Raw genomic sequence first — 24,289 nt, 5'->3', positions numbered from 1 at the left:
ATGGATGGCATATATTAGCATCCAAACTCTTGGATGAAACATACACATATGTGTCATCCAAGAGGAAAGATGGCATATAATTCACTACAGACCAATGACATATAACCTTCACAATACCCATTGACAAATGTCCATGATGGGGGACATGTTCAAGATTGGGAGCAAGGATAAGGGTACATCCATGGGCATGTTATTGGATGCCACGAGGACATTATCATTAGCTTGAGGGAAACTTTGGCAGCCATTTTTCTTCCTTGGCTAAGAGTAAGGGCATTGGAACCTACATCCTAGTAATCTTTATCTAATAAGCATATCATGGTCATATATTAATGCTCAAGTGTAGTAGGCACACACCACCTTGAACCAGTGTTGTAGCAAGGGAGTCCTATGAATAAGCCATGAACCCTTCTTTGACACATACGTGTATGTGTTAGAGAGGGACAAAAGAACACAAAGATTGTCTTGCAAGCATGCCTACTGGCTTCAACTAGAGACTTCAACTAAGAGCTTGACACTTTGCATGAGAAGGGTAGAGTGGATGATATTTGGGCAATATGCTAGCCAAGGAGACTATGCTTGTAAAAGGGACAATCCTAGTGACACATACACATATGTGTCATAGGGATGATTCACATTCATTTTCAATGCACTAACTAGGTCTACTAATTCACATGACATCTAGCTAGTTTTCTTGCTTAAAGTGAGACTAAGGCTTTAGAGGTTACGAATGCTCTTAAGACTCATTTTTGCAAGATTATAAGGAGTAGCTAGGAGCGATAGGTATTCAAGCATAGCATTATGATTACTTCATGCAATCCTTGGCACCATATGAGGCACATAATTGAAACCAAGTGATGAACATGAAGCAACTTCACATGAGAGGGTACTAGTTCAAAACCATGAACTAATATAGGACCAAAGGCATGCATGACACATGTGGAAGGAGTGTAGTCTAATGGCAAATCCTCCAATGACACATACACGTATGTGTCATTGGAGAGCTAAATGTGAGAGGTACCAGCTTTGTTTGCATATGCTTCAAGAATCACTTCACTAAATGTAGTCATGCAAGGGTAGAGTAAAGGGCTTAGGGAAATCAAATAGGTTCTTGACCATAGAATTGGAAAGATTGATAAATATAATTTCTATACAAGGAGAGCCTGATGCATACATGTATGTGTTAGGCATCTCTCATCTTATTTGGTCACTTGAGTTGATCTCCTCTCTCCCCTCTCACATGTTTGGTGACATACCTCGTGTGAGCAAAGAACTTTTTGGTCTTTAAAGGGACTTAAGGGAAAATATTGAGACACCCAAATGAGATGTTCCAAAGCTGAAAATTCATTATGGGACACCATGGATTTACATCTATGCACCTATGGGTCTCATATCTTATTCCATAGGAGATTTGCCTCCACCCACTAGGACAAAGTATGGTTGTCTCTTGCATAGGCTTGCATCCCAATCAACAATGGCTGAAATTAAAGAATAACTCACTTAAAAGTCAGTCATTGACATCAATAAAATACATGCATGAGTGCCTTGACTCATCCCATAGGCCAAACAACACATTGTCTAGGATAGGAAGCTAGTAGAACAAAGCTTTTTTTGCATGTCTTGACTTAGGCAATCATTCGGGCCAAAATTTGATCATTATTTTTCATCCAAATTTATATTTACATTCAGAATTAGATCTTTTGAATATCCATTGGCAAACAATGCCTAGAAAAGGTCGTATTCAAAGCTAGTCTTGAGCCAAAACCTTGCAACTATTTTGTGCATTGATTTCTTCATGATATGGGCTGAGATACACCATTAAATTCTTGATTTTTTCTTGCATTAGAAATCATCATTCTCAGCCTTACACTCTTTCTTACATAGTTCAAGCCTAAACAGAGCCATATGGTCTAACAAACACTCCTCCCAGAGCTTACAAGCTTAGCCACTAGCTGCCAGACATTGATTTTACACTTAGAATCATTTGAAATGAATTCAAAGTGCTTCTAGTCATTGCAATGTGCTTTAAAATTCATATAATATATAGTTTTGATGTTAAATCATTCTCTTTGACAAGAGAAAGAAGCACACAAAGTAAAGAGGACCTCAAAGTGTTTACAAGGACTATCTAGAGCTCTCTAAAATTTCTATATCTGTGTCTTGCTATCCACAATGTCTTGCATAGCTCAAGAGAGAATAAGATCATTCAAAAAATGACTTTGAATGGATAAGTAGCCTATTTCTTTCAGAATTGAAATAAGTTTAGCATTGCTTTGGGTTTCTTTGAGATAGGTACATACACAGAAAGGTCCTCTTACAAGGCTCTAAAGCTCATTAACTCTGTATGATCTCATTCATGGACTCAACTCATCAAGAGGCTTGCATTTCATTGGAACCCACACATTGGATTTAAGTTCTTTCTACACTTTAAATGGAACATGCATGGAGTTATCAATCTTCCAGCATGAAGTTGTAGAGAAGGTTACCTCTCTAAGAAGGATTCCAATGTAGCTATTCATAGTCTCTTTCATGCACTTGAACACATAGCCATATCTAAGCTTAAATAAACCATATTTATCTCACACTTTTTCATAAACCATGTCTTGGATTGAAGATCAAAAACCAATGACCTAACCTTATTGCTAGGCTCTAATCTGGGACTCTAGTGTACAACCTTTTCAAGGGCCATGAGTTGGAATCTTTAGCTTAAAGTCTAGATCTTGGACTTGGTCTTCCCAAGGGGTCACTTTGATGCATTGCTTGCTACACCAAGAAGCCACACTTTATGGTAACTTGGCAAGTCCAAAAGAGAGCCAAATCCTAAGCTACAAAAAGTTTCAAAAAGCCATAACATTTGGACCTTAAAGAAAGTGATGTTTGAGCAGTTTGACAAGGATTTTATTGCATCAAAACAGAAGCAGTAGGTCCATAGATAGCTTGAGCCCAACTTAGGCTTCATTGGGATGGACACTACTTAGAAAATTGAGCTAAGAAATAAGGCACAAAACCATAACTTTTTGGTTATGGTATAGACTTAAAACGAAGGCAACACTTTAGACAAAAAAAATGCTCAAAACAATTGCCTATAAAGCCCTAGCACAATATTTCAAATTCTAGATATGTATAGCTCAATAAACAAAAAGAGTATTAATTTTGCATTAGATCTGGCATTTGCCTATCAAGGTTTCCTCCAAATCTTCAAACTCACATTCAATTACAATGCCAAAAAAGTATGGTTTTCCATAACTTTAAAAGCATTACCATAACCATAACATAAAGCCTAAGCTTTTAGTTATTTGCTTCTTTAAACCAAAACTCTACTTAAGAAGAGAAGCAAGATATTGAGGCTTAGTTATGTGTTAGGAGTGCTAGGATTGCCAAGCAGTGCATGCATCTTCAAAAGGAACTTGCCTTGCCGCAACACATCCAATCTTCAAAGTCTTGCCATAAAAGAATGTGCCAATCTCACCTATGCATGATGCATAGAACCATGACTTCAAATATATTGTGCATGAGATAAGATATCTTGTGTGAAAAATAAGGATTCTAAACCTGTATGTGCTGCATTCATTGCCTATGCATGGAAAGGATGCTTAGGATTCATTTGCCTAACCAATTAGCTAAACAATCAGACTCTTGTGGATATCATTTGGATAACACTAAGATCAAAATTTTTCATGACTTAGTTTGGGTCATTAGACTAGTGTTTAATTCATTAGAGTTTGTTATGCCTAAACCACACCTATAAATAATTGTTACTTTCTTTAGGAAACCCCTTCACACCACTAACAATCAAATAAAGTCAAGTTTCTTGTATTATTTTACTTTCGCTTTACCATAAAAAGATAAAAATTGAGTTTTGACCAAAATAGGGAGTTTTCAAGCCAAAAACTTAGTCTAACAAGTCTTTTGATCTATAGATAGCGAGTGACTCATTTGAATACCTTGTTAGTTGTTGAAGTTCTAGAAGAAGACTAAAACTCTAAATTCCAAGTGTAAAACCAGAAAACCCTATGAAACTTGGGTACAAACGGGAAAGAAACTTCAACAAAACAGAACCAAAAAGTCTCATGAGTTGATTGAGGGTAGCAAAATCAGCAAAAGTTTCACTTTTGGAAACTTTGAGACAAGGCTGATGAGATTGTGACTAAGACCTAACAGATGATGTTGTTTGTGTCACATAACTCTAGAAGCTATAGAAAACAAAGGCTATAAAAACAAGCATGGGCAAAAATAGAATTCCACAGCTAGGATGTTAGAAAATGGTGGTAAAGAGGTCCATGATTTTGGTTTTGTCCATAAATAGTGAAAAGTACCTTAAAACTTAGTGATCTCAAAGTTTAAGCACTAGAACAGAAAGTCTTAGGCACGTCTTGTGCACTATTTGCTTAAACAATAATGCTAAACTCAAAGTAAGATGCAAAACCATCAAACAGTCATCAAAATGTAGTTAGCATTAATGCACTTAGACAATTAGACAATATATAAGAAGTCTATTTTTCTTTCCAGGAGTGTTGAGCGAGAGATCAAGCAAACAACAAGAGTTTTGGGAAGCAGAGTAGTAAACTAGGTACACCTTGTTTGTCTCATTTCATTTGTTGCATAATTGATTTGAATGTATTTGAAATTGGGAAACTTTTACAAGGCCAGACTAAGAGACCAAGTGAGCATAAAGTCTAGTGAGGAGAGCATCTCAAACTCATACCATGTTTTAGAACCTATTCTAGAGGAGGAGTACGTCTCAAACACTACGTCAAGTATGTCTCTGGATGCTAGGAACATTGACTTTTCTAAATTCTTAATGGTATTCAACATGAGGCTTATTTTTATCAAGACCAACAACCACGGGGCTTAGTTATTTCAAGATCCAATGAACCATTGGGCTGTACATGTTGAGGACACCCCGACTACCTTTGATGTAGCGCTATGGGTTAATTACCAGGGTGAGCTCTACATGGGACAGCCAAGAGAGCATTACATAGTGATAATAGAGCTTGAGAACATAGACAAGTGGGGAGTAATAGTGAAAGCAGACAAGGTTGAAGAGCCAACGTTTGGAGACTCTATTGTCATGAAATTGCTTAACAATATTAAAGTCCAATCAATCAAAATGGATGATCCTACTATAGTTGTGTATGTGCAAGAGTCTGACAAAGTGAAGACTTGTTATTTTACTAAGATGCCAGACCTTAGCACCGTACAAGAGAAAAAGACTTTGTACATTTATCTGGAAGGCACCAATACATGGAAGTTAAATCCGATCTTCTTAGATAAATATGGAGTGCTTTATGAGCCAATGGAACAAAGAGTGGTATGTTCACAATCTTGGCAAGGACTACCAATTCCGGAGCTTGCTCCAAAACCCACCATGTCCATTGGAATAGGAATGTCAAGTCCTAAGGGAGGAGACTCAAGGGACGTAGCTTCCATACGTAGACTACCAAATCTAGCTGAAGAAACATTGAGTTCAAGGGCCACAGAGTTCATGGATAGAGTGATAACTAGTGCATCACCTATGCCAGATATCAATATGTTTTCAACCTTAGAATGAGGGAAAACAAGGCCATCAGCACATGAGGTGCATTCAAGGGCCATTGACCATACCAAATGCACACCCGCCATAAGATTTTTAGGATTAGGAGATGATGCAAGTGCCTTTGCACCACGCAGAGAATTCAAAGACACTAGAAGGGTAAGGCCTGCTAACTTCTAGAAGTGGGTCAAGAAGTTTAATGGGTTGGGTGATCCTTACAATCACTTGGCAAGCTTGAAATAGATATCTCAAGCTAAATAAGTATATGACCTGCACACTAAAGTTGAAGGTTTTGGCTTGACACTAGAGAGGAGAGCGGTCTTGTGGTTTCAAATGTTGAAATTGTCTGACTATTTGACCTACAAAGAGCTTGAAAAGCATTTCATAGCCGCATTCTCCAAATCAAGATTGAAACATGATGTGCTATTGCAAATACATGGGTTTAAATATAAGAATAAAGAGTCAGCCAGAGATGGAGCTAATCATCTAAGATAATACTTGGCAAGATGCCCAATGGAGGAGATGCCTAGCCAAGAGAGATTAGTCTCTATATTCTTAGAAAGCTTGTCAAGCAAAGAGTTGCAAGCTACATTGTATATGAAAATTTGAATCAATGCATCCATGATGCCATTGATTATGATGATAATTGTAGTGAAGAGCTAAAAGGAAAGGATACAAGCTCTAGAGCTAGTGCTAGCACTAGTTCAATTGCTTCTCAAGTGGAGGAGATAACAAAAGGAGTAATGGAAAAGATCCAATGTCTATATGGCATGCCTACATTGATGGATCCACAAAGAATGGATAGATCAAGGCTTGCCATTGCAAGGCCTAACAAACGTCCAACTCTTTGGTGCAACTTTGACAAAAAGTGGGGCAACCATACAACCAAGGAATGTTATAATCACATTATATTCATGAGGAATCAGCAAATGGGTGGAAATGTGTAAAACTTTGCACAAGTGGATGAAAGACCACTACTGGTATTAGACACCTAACCACCATTGCCTAATGTAGCTCCTGTAAGATTAGTTGAGCATGAAGATGAGGATAAACAAGAAAGAGTTTTAGTGCCAGTAATGCCATATGTTAATGAAACACAATATGGTCAACCAGAAGAAAGTCAAGAGTGGGTGAGAAATCCTCTAGTGAAATTCTTTGAAGGTCAATTTAGCATGGATTAAACACTATGATATTCATAGCTAATCAAGCTAGACTACCTGCAGCACAAGGTCTAAAGCAAGCTCCAAACTTGCCATTAGGACCATGTTATAATTGTTCAAGGGACCATTTGATCAAGGATTATCCTTATCCAAGGCAGCCTAGACCAAATCCCACAAATAACATGCCTTAATTGGCCAGATACTACTTAGATTGTGGCATCAAAAACTTGGTATCTGATTGTTCACTTAACCCAAACAAGAAAGGGAAAGCAACTTTGAACCTACTAGAGACGATACCATCGTCTAGTGGGAATGAGAGCAAATATGTGAAATTAGTCAAGGTAGTGACAAGAGCTCAAGTATTGGAAGATGCAACTTAGCAAACAGATGGTGAAGAGAAGTCTAAAAAGTCTTCTCCTAGCACATGGAAAGCATGCCATCAGAGGAGAATGGTTGCTAAGAAATGCAGAGAGGAGAAAGCTCTAGATGAATAGAAGAGTCAAGAAGGAAAGAGCGCCCCTCAAGGAGGTTCAGTGTTGGCTGATAAAGTTTCAAGCTATTAAAGATGATGCTTGACTCGTATGAGGCGAGGTTAAGACCAAATCAAACCAATGAGGAACGTTATGGGGCATACCTTGATCCAAAACTTGAAACAAAAAGGCTTGCAGTCTTTCAAAAGATGATCAAAGGGACACAAACCCTACTAGAGAAGCAAATGGGCAAACAAAGGTCAATTGAGGACCAACTAAAAATATGGGTACATGATAGGCAAGTACCTAGTGAACCAAGAAATCTGGTCTTACCCAATGAAGCTAAAATAGTGAGTCCACAAAAGAGCAATAAATATAGGAAGAGATCTAGCAAATCTTAGACAAAAGAAGCAACCTAACTCCCATTTGATAGAGATCTTAAGGATGAATCGGTTAAGATTGTTCCTAATAGTCTTTTTGAATGATGAAGCTAAAGAGGTTTAGATGAGGAAGTTGTGGGATGAAATTCAAGAGGCAAATGCAAACCACGAAGATAAAGGAAAGGCACCTTTAGCTAAGCTGGATCAAGATAAACCTCAAGCAAACCTTGAGATTCATTCTAGATACAACATGTGTTAGCAGATTTTGGAGTTTTAATTTGCCAAAGCCAGTAAACTGGCTATTTTTAGCCATTTTGGGCATATACTGTGGATAGACGGGGCCGTTTGGGCTTCTAGCTTATAATAGAGGTATATGCTAGAGTGTTGGTGAGTTTTTAGAGTTTGGTCAAAAAATAGTATAAAAGCCAACACTTGTAATTTTTTTGGACACTCTCATTGTGTGACTTAGAGTAATAGACGAGAGAGCTTCTTCAAAGAGTGCATCAATCTTTGAGTGCTCATAGCATGGAATCGGGTAAGCCAATCACCTCCATCTCTTAGTATGTTGTAGTGCTACTCTTTTGCTTCATTTTGTTGTGTGTGCATGAGTGATTGTGTCAATGTACGTGTGTTTATAAGCGTGTGTGTGACAGACTAAAAATAGACTCTATCTCTCTATCCGTCACAATTTTCTCACCAAAACACATGGGCATGTTCCTCTCACTACTGCGCACACGTGTATGTAATTAGTTATCAATTCCAAGATCATAAACCCACCCACACGTTTTACCCATACGTTTTACCCATACGTTTCACCCATACGTTTCACCCATACGCCTATCCCATTACACCATTGTAGCTAAGATGTTAGGGACATGGTCTCTAAGGTTTAAGATAGGTGTGTGTGTGATCTTGAAGCACTTTGAAAACTTCAAGGTGACCCATACGCGTATGTGTTCCATCCCACACGCTTATGTGTTTTTCAAAGTTATTAGATTGTAACCTAACTTCATAGGCTTGTTCCTCGTGATGAGCCTAACCTTTCCATGTGTTTGGTTTTCAAATTGGATGCATGGTTAGGTAGGAAAACAAGAAAGTGTCTTGTAGATACATAGGCGTATGTGTCATAACACATACACATATGTGTCTAGTTCACTAAGGTGATATGTTCCAAACCGTGTAAGACTTCATGCGTGTCTTGCCATAGAGGTTTAGGCTCAATGTATGTGTTTAGAAGGTTGGTTTGAACTATGGTTGAGAGTAGATCTAAGAAATGGTCTCTCTTGTTTCATGGCATAGTCTGACATTTCTTGTTCCATACATGCAATCTAGTGACTTTGGAACTTTCAAAGTGTTGGTAGCTAATGAAATATGCTTATGCATCATGGAAGTAGGCTAGCATATCCATACTTTAGAGATTAGTGACCGTTTACTCATGAAATGCTAGTAGACTCTCTTGGTTTGACAAACCAGCGAGGCCTTTGACTGTCACAAGCTTGGTCTATCCATGGTATTGACATACACAGTATGGCAATCAGATTGGATGCTCTATATTGCAAGGATTGAGAGTTTATCACTCGCTTACATCACATAGGTGTTGTAAGTTCGAGGAAAACATCTCTTCTTTTGGCGCCGTTGCCGGGATGGACCTAGCTTGCGAGTCTACAAGCACTAATTTGCACTAAGGCTGCAATGATGTGTCACACTTCACTTCTTTTTCCCTAACATAGCCTCAGGGACGAGGTTGTGTTAGTAGCGTAAGGTAGTGTGGTGGTTGGAGTCCAGAAATCGTCAGTTTCTGTTGATTTTAGGTTTCCAATGTATAAAGTTTGTACATTTGATAGCGTAGAATGTATATTCATTCATTATTTAGGATTAGGAGTAGGTTATATTAGAAAAATAAGGTTGAAATGACCAAAAACTAAAAAAAACAGGCGAAAACAGCCTACACTCGAAACCGTCTCTACCGACTAAACAGAGAGGTGAATCCACGAACTCTTGACTTCATCGGAAAGGACTCATTATGAGAGTTCTATTGAACCATAACTTTCTGAAAATTTTATTTGCATTCACAAGTTATGGGCAAAAGAGAGACAGGTGCTCTCAGAGGCTAAAAACAGGCCAAAACTGCCATTTCGACTTGAAATTTCATGCTTTTTGGCATTTTAGGTATCCATTTGTCATGAGAGCTGGGATTTTAGTTGGTAATAAGTGAACCAATGAGGTAATGGAACCAAATGGCTAAAAAATCCGATTCCCACATCAAAAGATACAAAAACTTGACCGCAATGTCCGAAACGGCCAAAATGAGCCTAACCGGTGATGAATTTGATGCTAGTTTGGACACACTAACCCAAATTTGACCAAATAAAGTAGATAGGAAGGTATTAGGGAGTATTTAAAAGAGTCCTATAGGGTCAAATGTCATCAACAAAACACCGAGTTCAAAAACGCAGAGGTTACCTCCAGGAGACACTTCCAAAGTGCTCTCTGAGTGACGGTAGAGGCAAAAACGGGAGTTTTTGACCTACCTACACTCATGAGATTATTTTTTTGTTTCAATGGAATGTAACCACATACCATATGGTGCTAATGAGCCATTAATCACTCAAAACGGATGACCAAGTCAAAATGGGCATCAAAAATGGCTGTAGAGGTCATTTTTAGTGACTATTTCAATAAAACATGGACTCACTTGGTTAATTCAAGGTTTTAATTCATCATTTGAGTGATTTAGAGGTTCATCACCATAATTTCATGCTAAGGGGCTGATTGGGAGTTTATCTCACCTTCAAATGGCCACAGACACACTTTCAGTACACTTTACGGGCTCTCTGAGAGCTCTATACGGAGAAGCAACAGGTACATGAATGTCTTGCTGAATTTTTCATTGAAAATATGATTTGTTAGCTGCACTTTGATAAGGAACATGTTTGTGTGTGGTTGAATTGGAATGCTACTCAAATTTGAGCTTTGGATTATTGTCCATGGTGACTAGCCTCAAGCTAGAAGATCATAGCATGGTAAGTACTTGAAGATGGCAACCTACATGTGCAAGAGAATTTCCTCAAACACACATGCGTATGTGTAGGTGTGTGGGAGACATTTTTCTTGGATTGATGTTTGGTTTGGCTTTTGTAATGTAATTATGTGTTGCTTAGCAAAGAGCACAAGGTTGGCTTATGCATGGAACCAAGGTAGGGATGAGGGAAGCCCATGCAAGAGATCTTGCACTAACACACACACACGTATGTGTGTGGAGGTGATACGCTTTTGTCTTATGGAGAGCACCACACACACATGGCAAGGTTTGGGTGGGCTCATGCTTGGAGCAATGAGAGGATTGTAAAAGGGGGAACCACAAGGAAGGCCAAACACATATGAGACGTTTTCAAAGAGTGTATGATACGCTTTTGACTAATACGTTTTCATTGATACGTTTTTTTAAGAAGCGTATGATACGCTTTGCAAGAGGAGTATTTGATAAGTTTTTTTTCTTGAATGAGAATAGCACTTTTCAAAGGGGGAGAAGGTTGCACTCTTTGGCAAGAGTGTCATGTTCTTTGTAGAGAGAGCAAAAGAAGGCTACGCTTTTGCATGGAGGAGAGAATAGGCTGCGCTTTTGCAAGTAGAGGGCTACAAGCTTGTGTTGCGCTTTTGCAAGAGCATGGGCTGCCCATAGAGTGGAGAGGACAAGGGAGCATGGGATGGTGGGCAAAAGGCACAAAGACTAGCAAGAAACACTCAAGGCATGGAGACGTGAGACCAAGGAGTAGAGCACACAAGGCAGGAGTTCAACACATGTATGATTTCAAGGTGATACATTTTTTTTGCATAACGTATGATACATTTTTGAAGAAGTTGTGATACGTTTGTAAAGAAGGAGTCATACGTTTTTTATGGAAACTCATGTGCCTTACATGGCTTGCACATTATAGCACCTAACCTAGGAAATTGGACAAGGAGCAAAGCATGGAGGCTAGGGTATGGAAGTCGGCACAAAATCAAGACTCATAATGGAGGTGAACATCCAATTGTACACACGTATGGCATTAGATTCACACACGTATGGCTTCAAGAGGTTGTACATGCTGAGCATACTAGACTTCTAGTGTGCTACACAATGCAGTTGGCACCCATGGCCATACTCTCTAGACCAAGGAAGGGAGGAGATGGAAGATCTTGCCAAGAGACCCACACACACATGTGATACATTTTTACACAAAACGTATCATACATTTTGGTGTTTTGAAGAGTATATGCTTAGCAAGATTAGCAGTGCTTAGTGCCTAGACTAGGTGCCAGGGCTAGAGACTCCAAGCTAGGTATCTCATACACAAGTGGCACCAAGCTTATAGCACAAGAAGCAAAAGAAACACCAGGAAGGAGCTTAAAAATGTATGATACGTGTTGGTTTAGTGAGTTTTTTTCTTCTTCTTGTAGCCCATATGAATGGTATGCTTGGCACATGATGGTTAGCAAGAGGCATTGGAATAAACAAAATCTTGGGCATGACTCCAAACTCATAACCCAAGACATGAAAGTGAAGCAAGGGGTCAGAGGGGGCACTGTGGAGTGATACGTTTTAGAGATAAAGGCATGTGATACGTTTTGCTATATGCTGCAACTTAAGTATCTTGCATGGCTTGCAACTCATAGTCCTTGAGATAGAGAGGGGAGCATAGTACATGGCATCAAGAAGCAATGGTGGCATGAAAAAAGGGAGCACGAGAGAGGAGCATGGTGGATTCATACAAACGTATGATACGTGTTGCTTGAGATTGTGATACGTCCTTCTTGATATGTCCTTCTTGAGACCAAGGTCCACATCAAAGTATCTACCTAGCATGGCATGTAGCAATCTAAAGCATAACCTAGGGACTAGAGCATAGCATGAAGGGTAGAACCTAGCATAGCATGAAGACATGTGATACATTTTGGGCCAAAACATATCATACGTTTTGTTGATGAAGGGTAGGTAGGGTCTCCGCAAGGAACTCCCATAAATTGCATGATTGAATGGTGTAGGGTCTAGCATGGAGTATTGGGCATAGTAGATGCTACATGGCAAGAATTTTGAGAGTATGATACATTTTTTGGCAGCCAAAGTGATACGTTTTTTGAGTGCTTGACCTCCAAGTAGAAGAAGTACACCTACACCACAAAAGGAACTTGACCAGTGATGCCACAATGTGAGATAGGGAAGGGAGATCTTGGAAATACCTTAGAAATGGATTTCAAAATCTTAATTGAGTTAGACATGGCTGAAATCTTGAGGGGGCAATACTCGCCCAAGATTTGGATACAAGGGGATCACTACTCTTTCATGGGAACCTACTCCATACACCTCTAGGCTTAATGGAGAAATTTGGGCATGAACATGCACACCATGATTCAAAAGCCACATGGGCAGCCATGAACATCTAAATCTCAGCCCTCAATACCATTTAGAGCCACACCTAAGTGCTTGATGCTTTCCACAGCTCAGAAAGGACACCACCTAGGCTAGGAAACCAGCAGAACAAGGCTACACTTACATGTCTTGACTTGAGCTACCACTTGAACCATAAATGGATCATTAAATTGCAGCCAATGAGAACTTTAAATTCAGCTTTGGCTCCATGAACTTGCCCATGATAAATGATGCCTAAAACTAGAGTCTTCACAGCTAGTTTGAGCCCAAAACTATGCATGAGACAGGCCTGCAATGAGTGCTGAAATTCTTCAAGCAAATGGCTGAATTTTCTTCATGATAACTCTCTCATTATCTTGCAATTAGGCATAATCTCAGCCATACATTCAAACATGCACTAATTCATGAGGAATAGAGTCATTTTTGCCAAAACAAATGGCCATTTTAGAGCCCATGTTTTACCCACTATCTGCCAGGCACAAATTCTTTAGGTGCATTCAACTGAAGGGATTCTAATGTATTTCCACTCATTCTAGCATGCACTTTACTCTTAACAAGAAGAGGGAATGACTTTTGGGTCACTCTCTCTGACAAAAACATGAGCATGCAGAACAAAGCCTTCCCAGAAAGGCTGTGAGTAGGTTCTTAGTCTCTGATTTACATCAATCTTGTCTACACCTAGTGCATTGCATTCTTCAAACTCTAGAGTTGATAGGTACTTTCATTCTTCATTATCTTTCTCAACTCCACACTCTTGAATGCATTTATCCTCAACCACAGAGACCAAGGATTAGCAGAACTTCCTCTCAGAGTTCACCATGCTAGCATCTTTATCAATACATGAGCAGAGCTTTTGCAATTCTTGGAATAGCTTGCATTGCACTTAAAGATCGAGGACATGTTGAAGCTTCATGATGCATGGACTTTCAATATTTATTCATCCTATCTACTCAATTGCATGAATCTTCTGAGTAAAAGGCCATTCAAATTAATTATTGAATGAAGTTAGAGCCAAATTGTAGCCCAAGAAGGGCTCTTGCACTGTATCCTTGGGATTTGGTCATAATGTACTTCAAGTTATTCTTGGGTTGCATTTAAGCTTCATGTCAAGCCCTGGTGAGTTTATATCATTATCATCAGACTATGTATTCATACTTAGAATAATGGACTCACCTAGGCATTGAAAACCAAGAGAGGAGGCACAACTCTTGCAGCTAATATCTGTGCCATTGAGCATTTCAATCTTCCAACAAAAGACTTTCTAGATCTCTAATTTGCCAAGAAGTGCATGTACTATCCTTGAAGTCCATTGATGCATCCACTTGGATAGAACCTTGTCTACAAGTATTTTATTTGCATTAGGACTCTCTCTTTGGAGTTGGAATCACTTTGGCAGTGAATTCTTACTCTTCAGAAGCTTTTGCACTCACATATCAAGTCTTTTGCATGGCTTGGGAAATTCTTCAACCGCTGATGGCAATCATCCATGCATTCAACTTTTCAGGAGACTTGCATTTCAATTTTAGACACCTACTTGGGAAGGAAATCTTTTGCATTAATTGGACCATGCATGGATTTATTACTCTTGTTTCTTTCTTCTGCATGGAATTGCTAAGAGCATAGCCTCTCAAGTGAATCTTCCAAGGTACCAATCTCTAGTCTCTTGCATCCCTGAGAGTATGCAATTACTCTTAAGATTAGGTGTACCAAAGATTGCATTCTCATCTCTTGAAAACCAGTAGATTACACTCTCAAGGAACCATGCCATAACTTCAGCCATAAGCTCCAAGGTAACTTCAGAGTATAGGCTAGCTGTGCCACAAGCCAGGATGTGGAATGACCAGTCTATACCTTGAATGAGCCCTTCACTAAAGTCACTGTAACTTAGGATTGCCATGTGGATGAGCTATACCTTATAATCATTTTGGCTCGACCAAATGGGATTAACCTAAGGCTAAATTCAAGTGTCAAAAGCCATAGTTTTGAGCCACAATTACCCTAAGTTTTGAGATGCCAACTAGGATTTGAATGCATTGATTCATAGCAGGAATCACTGAGCTAGAATAGGTACAAGATGAGCTTCAACTGTAGATGATAGGACTAGGAAAATTGAGCTACAAATGAGGCACAAAACCATAATCTTTTTGGTTATGGATTGGTCACAAAGTGAAAGCAACCCATAGTCAAGCTTATCTTTAGGCAAGTTGCCTAGAAACTCTAGCAAATAGCTCAATCCTAGGTAGACTTAGATCCTTATCCATGTGTACCCTTAGTCCTCCACTAGATCTTGCATTAGCTAGATTAAATTGGACAAGAAATCTCCAATATCATATGCCAAAATCATTTTGCCACACTATATGATTACCATAACCATAAAACTCTTGCCATAGCCAAGATTTAAGCCAAGATCTTACCTTTGGAATGCTTTTGGGTTTCAATCTACATATGAATAGAAGAGAGGCAAAGACAAGTAGGCCTAAGTCATGAACAACTGAACTTAATGAACCAACCCTTGCATGTGACATAAATAGAGCCTTGCATTGCACTTAGCCACATAAAAAGGTCTCCAAATTCTTGCCATAAGATGCATTCTCCAATCTTGCTTGTGCATGGACATATCTTCTATTCTTCTATGCACAATAATGAAACTATTTGGTGTGTGAACCAAAATCTAGGCTTGCATGTGCTACATTCATTGGCTATGCATGATAGAGCTTGCCTAGAACCCTATTGCCTGTCAATTAGATAGGTTTTTAGACTCAGGTGGAGATATAGGAGATAGCACTAGGATCAATCATTGTAATGACTCAATCGGGTCATTAGATAGATGCTTGATTAATTTAGAGTCTATACTGGCTAATCCACACTTGCAAATAATTGTAGAATTCATTAGGACAACCCTAACCACCACTAATGGTCAAATGAAGTCAAGTTTTGTTTTTTTTTATGTTTCACTTTGTCATAAAAAGATAAAAACTCAGTTTTGACCTAAACGGGGAGAATTTCATGTCAAACACTCAGACCTTAATATCATTTGATCCACAGACACTGAGTAATTCTTAAGAATACCCTGTGTTAGCTGTTGAAGTCAGACCAGAAACAATCATTAGACTTCCAAAAGTAATTCAGAGATCTTAGGAAACTTGGAAGCAAACGGGATCAAAACTTCAACAAATAAGGCTAAACAAGTCTCATAGACTGTTTGAGAGTAAGAAAACCAGCAAAAGTTTCATTTAACGAAAGATACAAAGCAAAAAGTCAAGAGAGCATGAGCATATACAAACCACTCAACATTCATGGATGATAATAGCATTTGAGTTTTATTTATTTGTTGTTTGTTTGTTTTTTTTGGACTCAAAAGCAATTAGGGATAAACACACGCTTGTAACAAGACCCAAAATGAAAAAGTAATCTTAAACCTTATGGTGAGGCACTCCATTTTGCATGTTGTAGGGCACCGATGGGTAGTGACTGAAATTTAGTAGAAGATGCTTTGATGTCACTTAACTCAGGAAGCTATAAAAAAACAAGGGCTAAAACAAGCACGGACAAACTCAGAAGTCCACAGCTAGTTTTGAAACCTAAAACGGTGGAAAATGGGTCCAAGACGGTGTTTTGTTCTTAAAATGGAGAAATAGACCTGTTAACTCACAGTTCTCAGAGTTCAGAGTTTAAGCATGGAAACAAAGAGATTTAGGCACATTTGGTGTACTAAATGATTAAACGATAGTGCTAAACCCAGAGTAAAATGCTAGACCACCAAACGGTCATCATTTTGTAATTAGCGTCAATGCATTTGAACAGTTAGACGATATATAAGAATTCTATTGTTCTTTGCAGGAGTGTTGAGCGAGAGAGTGGATGAACGGCAGGAGCTTTGGAAAGCAAAGTAGCGAACCAAGTATTTCTTGTCGTCTCATTTTCTTTGTTACTGTCAAATTGTTTGAATGTATTTGAGATCAAGAAACTTCAAGGGGGGACTGAGAGATCGAGTGAGCGTAAATTCTAGTGAGGAGAGCGTCTCAAACTCGTACCATGCCCTAACACCTATTTTAAAGGAAGAGTACATCTCTGACACTACTTCAAGTATGTCTCTCAACTCCAGGAACATTGACTTGCCTGAATTCTCAATGGCATTCAACATGCGGCTCACTTACGTCAAGACCAATGACCACGGTTCTCAATTGTTTTAGGATCCAATGAACCGTTGGGTTGTTCATGTCAAGGACACACTGACTGCCTTTGATGCAGCGCCATGGGTCAATTACCAGGGTGACCTATACATGAGACAGTCTGGGGAATGTTACATAGTGGTAACTGAGCTGGAGAACGTAGACAAGTGGGGAGTGATGGTAAAAGAGGACAAGGTCAAAGAGCCATCGTTTGTGGACTCTGCTGACATGAAACTACTTAATACCATCAAAGTCCAATTGATTAAAATAGAAAACCCAACCATAGTTGTGTATGTGCGAGAGTCTGATGAGGTTAAAACATGTTATTTTACTAAGACTCCAGACCTTGGCACTATACATGAGGAGAAACTATTGTATATTTATCTGGAAGGGACCAATACTTTAAAGTTAAATCCGGTCTTCCTGGATATATACGGAATGCTTTACGAGCCGATGGAACAAAGAGTGGTGCATTCACTATCTTGGCAAGGCTTGCCAATTCAGGAGCTTGCTCCAAAACCCACCTCTTCCATTGGAACATGAATATTTAGCCCTAAGGGAGGAGACTCGAGGAACGTAGCTTCCATACGCAGATCGTCAAACTTAGCGGAGGATGCTTTGAGTTCAAGAGCCACAGCGTCCGTGGATAGAGTGATGCCTAGTGCACCACCTATGCCGGAAACCAATGTGTTTTCAACCTTAGAACGGGGGAAAACAAGGCCATCAACACATGAGGTGCATTCAAAGGCCACAGATCATACAAGACCCACGCTTGCTGTAAGATTTTCTGGATTGGGAGATGATGTAAGTGCCTTTACTCCACGCAGAGAATTCAAAGACACCAAAAGAGTAAGGCCTACTAACTTCCAAAAGTGGGTCAAGAAATTCAATGGGTCAGGTGATCCTTATGATCACCTGGCAAGCTTTAAGCAGATAGCTCAAGCTAAACAAGTTTACGACTTGCACACCAAAGTTGAAGGTTTTGGCTTGATGCTAGAGGGGAGAGCGCTCTCATGGTTTCAAACGTTGACATTGTCTAACTATTTGACCTACGAAGATCTTGAAAGGGATTTCATAGCAGCATTCTCCAAGACTAGATTGAAACATGATGTGCTATTGCAAATCCATGGATTCAAATAGAAGAGTGACGAGTCAGTTAGAGACGGAGCTAATCGTCTAAGACAATACTTGGCAAGATGCCCAGTAGAGGAGATGCCTAGCCAAGAGAGATTAGTATCCATATTCTTAGAAGGCTTGTCCAGTAAAGAATTGCATGCCGCTTTGTACATGAAACATCATAAGAATCTTAATCAGTGCATCCACGATGCTATTGATTATGATGACAATTGCGGTGAAGAACTGAAAGGGAAAGATATGAGCTCTAAGACTAGTGCTAGCACTAGCTCAATTGCTTCTCAAGTGGAAGAAATAACAAAAGGAGTGATGGAAAAGATCCACCATCTCTATGGCATGCCTAAGTTGATGGATCCACGAAGAATGGATAGACTGGGACCTGCCGTTGCCAGGCCTGATGGACGTCTAGCTCTTTGGTGTGACTTCGACAAGAAATGGGGCAACCATACAACCGAGGAATGCTATAATCGCATTAGATTTCTAAGAAATCAGCAAATGGGTGGAAACGTGCCAAACTATGCTCTAGCAGGTGAAAGACCCTTGCCGGTTTTAGACGCACAACCACCGTTGCCTAATGCAGCTCCTATAAGGTTAGTCGAGCATGAGGACAAAGACAACCAAGAAAGAGCGTTAGTGCCTGTAATGCCATATGTAAATGAAACGCACTATGGTCAACCAGAGGAAATTCAAGAATGGATGAGAAATCCTCTAGTGACTCTCTGACAATCAGTTTAGCATGGACTTAAACACTTTGATGTTTATTGCTAATCAAGCTAGACTACCAACAACACAAGGTCCAAAACAAGCACCAAACTTGCCACTAGGACCATGTTATAATTGTTTAGGGGATCATTTGATCAAGGATTGTCCTTATCCAAGGCAACCTAGGCCAAACCCTGCTAATAACGTGCCTGCATTGGCCAGATATTGTTTAAAATGTGGCATGAAACACTTGGTGTCTGACTATTCACTAAACCCAGATAAGAAAGGGAAAGCAACATTGAACCTACTAGAGACAATACCATTGTCAAGCGGGAATGAGAGCAAGGATGTCAAATCTATCAAAGTAGTGACAAGAGCTCAAGCATTGAAAGATGCAGCTCAGCAAACGGATGGCAAAGAGAAGTCTGAAAAGTCTTCTCCTAGCACATGGAAAGCACAATGTCATAGGAGAATGGCTGCTAAGAAATGTAGAGAGGAGAAAGCTCTTGACAAAAAGAAGAGTCAGGAAGAAAAGAGCGCCCCTCAAGGAGGTTTAGTGTTGGCTGACAAGGTCTTTGAACCATTAAAGACCATGCTTGACTTATACAAGGCAAGATTAAGACCGAATCAGACCAATGAAGAATGATACCAGACATACCCTGATCCTGAGCTTGAAACAAAAAGACTTGAAGTCTTTCAGAAGATGATTGAAGGGACACAAGTCCTACTGGAGAAACAAATGGAGAAACAGAGGTCAATTGAGGACCAGATAAAAACATGGGTGGAAGATAGGCAAGTACCTAGTGGACCAGGAAGTCTTGTCTTGCCCAACGGAGCTAAAATGGTGAATCCACAAAAGAGCAACAAACGCAGAAAGAGATCTAGCAAATCTCAGACCAAAGATGCAATCCAACTCCCATCTAACATTGAACTTAAGGATGAATCAATTAAGATTGTCCTTAACAGTCTTGCTGATGAAACTGAGGAGGATTGGATGAGGAAGTTGTGGGATGAAATCCAAGAGACTAATGCATGTAAAGAAGAACAAGGAAAGGCACCTTTAACAGAGTTGGATCTAGAAAAACCTCAGGCAAATCTTGAGATTCAATCTAGATACAACATGGCTGAGCCATCCGATACAAGCTCAAGCAAAGCCTCTTCTATGAAGGAACTCCCATCATTTCTTGGAAATGATGCGGATAGTGCTGATGATGTGAAAAAGATTCCTTCTTAGTACAAACCTAGTGCATCAATAATGGATACAGCAACCTTACATGCGTTGCTAAGTGCTAAAGTGAGAGTAACGATGACACTGGCTGAGGTCTTAGAGAAAAGACTTGAACTCTGGATTGAGGTAGTAAAAATCTTAAAGAGAATGGGCATTCACTTACCAGCAGCAGATGCTATCGAGAAAGTTGTCAAAGAAGCAAAGCCAAAAGTGAGGTGTGAACCGGTCCCTCTCAACAAAGTAGGAGACTACAGTGAGGGTAACGATAGTAATACCACCTTACCGGTTGAGTACATTGACGTACGAAGCTTGGCTATACTTGACAGTGGAGCAGGAGTAGCCTTGATAACTGTTTAAGTTTGGGAAGCATGGGGAAAACCTACTTTGAGGAAAACTCAGATGAAATTGCAGCTTGCTGATAGTTTCATGGAAAGACCACTTGGCTTGCTTGAAAAGGTTGTGGTGACTTCCTGTGGAATAGATTATGTACACACCTTTGCGGTGGTTGATTTTGGTAAGAAACCAACTATGAAATCATCCTGGGGAGACCGTTCATGCGCCAGATGAAAATGATTCAAGACTGGGGTTACGATTTCATTTACTTACGCCAACCTAGTGCAACTACTCATACAAGGATGTAAATTACACTCTTGTAAGAGACATGGTCTCAGTGATAGAGAAGAATGATTCTCTACCATCCTGGCTAGTACACGAGCCTCTATGGCTATGTGAGATAAAGGAAGAAATTGACAACTCAAAAGAGGAATTGAATGACTATATTCCTAAACCGTTCCCTAAGCATGATTTTGAACCATTGAATTGGAATGATATGTTAGCCACCATGGATGTATGTGCTAACATTTATGCCACACAACATTGTGACAAAGAAGGATATGACATCATATCCATCAATATGGTCAAAGTCATCCAAGAGGATGAAGAAATGGGAACAAATAGCAGTCATTACAATGAGGAATTGATCTTAGAGGGCCTAGAAATGGAGTCGTCTAAGGCTATGCCCATCATTCAAGAGGATACAGTGCCAAACGTACCTCTTATGCCAGTGAACATGGAGATAACGTCCATAGAGGACTTAAAGGTCCATGAGGAAAACCAAACCGAGAGTGAAGGAGACAATGAGCTCACTAAAGAGTGCTATGATGCCTCGGATGAATTCTCTTCTGAAGAGGAAGTCAAGACTCTTAAGGCCAAAGTAACCAAAAGAGAACAAAGATGAATGAAAAGATTACAAAGATCTATGCTAAAGCTTAGGGACGGATGTCAAGTTCAGGTTACCCTAGGTGTCAAGCCATATAGCTCTGATGCCAAAGCTCCAAGCCATCACACTCAAGAAACCAAGGAAATCAAGACTGTAGAAGAAGACCAATTGCAGCGTCTACAAGGCAAACAACAATACTTGCAAACAGTGGGTGCTAACGATTGCTTGAAGGACAAAGTGATGAAGTGCTACCTCCTATAGATCCAAGACATTCAAGTGAGATCTAAACAATCAAATGCCAGTGGAAATAGCCACTATCACTTGAAAATGAAAAGTAAGCAAACCAAGGCACTCAAACTTCCAGAAAAGTTTAAAGATTGCCAGGAAGAATGGGGGTCAGATGAAGAAGAAGAGGATAAATTGACCACACCCATCAGTGTACCCTCTCATTACAAGAAATATGAAGTGGAAGAGAGAAAGATTGTTGTTCAAAAACCTGTCAGAGAAAAGGTTGTAGCTGGAGTATCCTATGATGGCCAAGAAGAGGCTAAGAAAATTGACCTAGCACAACCAGGAGAAGAGGCAAAATCGGCCTACATCTCGACTGATCTAATAGCTAAGGAAGAAGAGCAACTTATTGCTTTGTTGAAAGAATACAAGGATGTATTTGCTTGGTCGTACAAAGACTTGAAAGGAGTGGATCCTAAAGTTTGTCAACATACCATTCCTATGAGAGATGATGCAAAACCAAGCATTCAACATTCGTATTCTTACAATGAAAATTTTGCTAAGAAGATTGATAAAGAGATAGATCGCTTAAAAGAAGCACGGTTCATTTTTGAAATTGAACATACGCCATGGGTGTCACCACCTGTGGTAGTGCCTAAAAAGAATGGTAAACTCAGAGTATGTATCAATCTCAAGAAGGTGAACGCTGCTATGATAAGAGATCATTATCCGTTGCCGATAACAGATCATGTCATTGAACGTGTAGCAAGTGCAAAAGCGTATAGCTTCTTAGATGGATTCTTAGGATATAATCAAATATCCATCAATCCAAAGGATCAACACAAAACAGCCTTTGCATCAGAAGGAGGCACTTTTGCCTACAAGGTAATGCCGTTTGGATTGACCAATGCCCCAGCCACCTTTCAAAGACTAATGTGCCACATTTTTAGAGAATTTCTAAGACAGTTCTTAGAAGTATATGTGGATGATCTGTGTGTACATTCAAGGAAAAGAGCAAATCATTTTGATCAACTCAAATTGATCTTTGAGAAGTGCCATTTATATTGCCTATGCTTGAATCCAAACAAATGTGTCTTCATGGTTCAACAAGGAAAGATTTTAGGCCACATCATGTCTAAAAATGGCATTTCCACAGACGAAGACAAGATAAAGGTGATACTACAATTGCCTAGACCAATCAACTCAAAGCAGGTATAGGGTTTTATGGGTCATTGTGGATATTATCGAAGGTTTATCTTTTAATTTGCCAACATTGCTAAGCCCTTATATGCTTTGATTGTAGTTTTTGAATGGATAGAAGAGTGTGAAGTTTCATTTCAGAAGCTGAGAGAAGTGCTGATTAATGCACCAATTTTGCGGGCACCAAATTGGAATAAGATCTTCCATGTCCATGTTGATGCGTCAAAATTTGCCATTGGATGTGTCTTAGCCCAACCAAGAGAGCATAAAATGAACTTTCCAGTGTCCTATGCTAGTAGAAAATTGAATGATGCTAAGAAGAACGATACAACAACTAAACAAGAAGGTTTAGGAATGATCTATGTTGTAAAGAAGTTTAGACATTACCTTCTTGCAAATAAATTTGTGTTCTTCACTGACCATCAAGCATTGCTCTATCTAGTAAATAAGCCTTCCAATACGGGTTGCATAGTCAGGTGGTTGCTTATTCTTTTGGAATTTGATTTCACCGTTGTGGTTAAGAAAGGGATTACTCATCAAAGGGCAGATCATTTATCTAGATTGCTACATGGAGAAGCCCCTGATGGTATTCCAGATGATCTACTAGATGCTTACTTGTTTAACGTTGAGATGATTCCTGAGTGGAGTATACAATTTGTACCTATGTTGACATCAGGAACATTGCGGTTAAACCAAGACATCGGAGAAAACAATTACTTGATTGAACAATCTTGCGAGTATTTTATGCTTGCTGGAAGGTTGTACAAAAAAGGCAAAGATGGTATACTAAGGCAATGCATTGAGAGAAATGAAAGTGATTTTTATGTTGAGCAAGCTCACATAGCCCTAGGAAATATTCATATCTCACCAGACCAGACCATAAGAAGAACAGAACGCATGGGAGTGTATTGGCCCACTATGAGAAAGGATGTCTATGCTTATGTGCGTAGATGTTCATGTTCTGAAGAGAAAGGTCAAACCTCGAATTGCACTTCTACTCTCTTCCAAGTGTCTGTCACCACACCAAATTGGGCAAAAATGATAGTGAAATACCTATCAACCAACCAATTTCCAGAAAGAATGAACAAAACGCAGCAAAGATACCTATAGAAATAGGCTGTAGATTATTGTCTTATTGCCAACCAATTGTACCATAGGGGCAAAGACAATATGCTTAGAATCTGTGTGACAGAATGTGAATATTTGGAGGTGCTTACCCATGCACACTCAAGTATTCTAGGAGGTCACTTTTCAGTAGAAGTAACGGCCAAGACCATAGTAAGAGCTGGACTTTGGTGGCCTACACTCTTCAAAGATGCTGAGCAATTTGTAAAACGATGCAATGAGTGTCAAAGGTACAAGGCATTGATGCGTAGAGATGACATGCCTTTAAGACCAATGATGGGAGTGAGAGCATTTGCAAAATGGGGGATTTATTTTGTTGGACCAATAG

This window comes from Lygodium microphyllum, chromosome 3, assembly GCF_053477565.2.
Source record: "Lygodium microphyllum isolate KBCC chromosome 3, Lygodium_microphyllum_v1.1.10, whole genome shotgun sequence".
Classification (NCBI taxonomy): domain Eukaryota; kingdom Viridiplantae; phylum Streptophyta; class Polypodiopsida; order Schizaeales; family Lygodiaceae; genus Lygodium; species Lygodium microphyllum.
Note: the sequence above shows the minus strand (reverse complement) of the source record.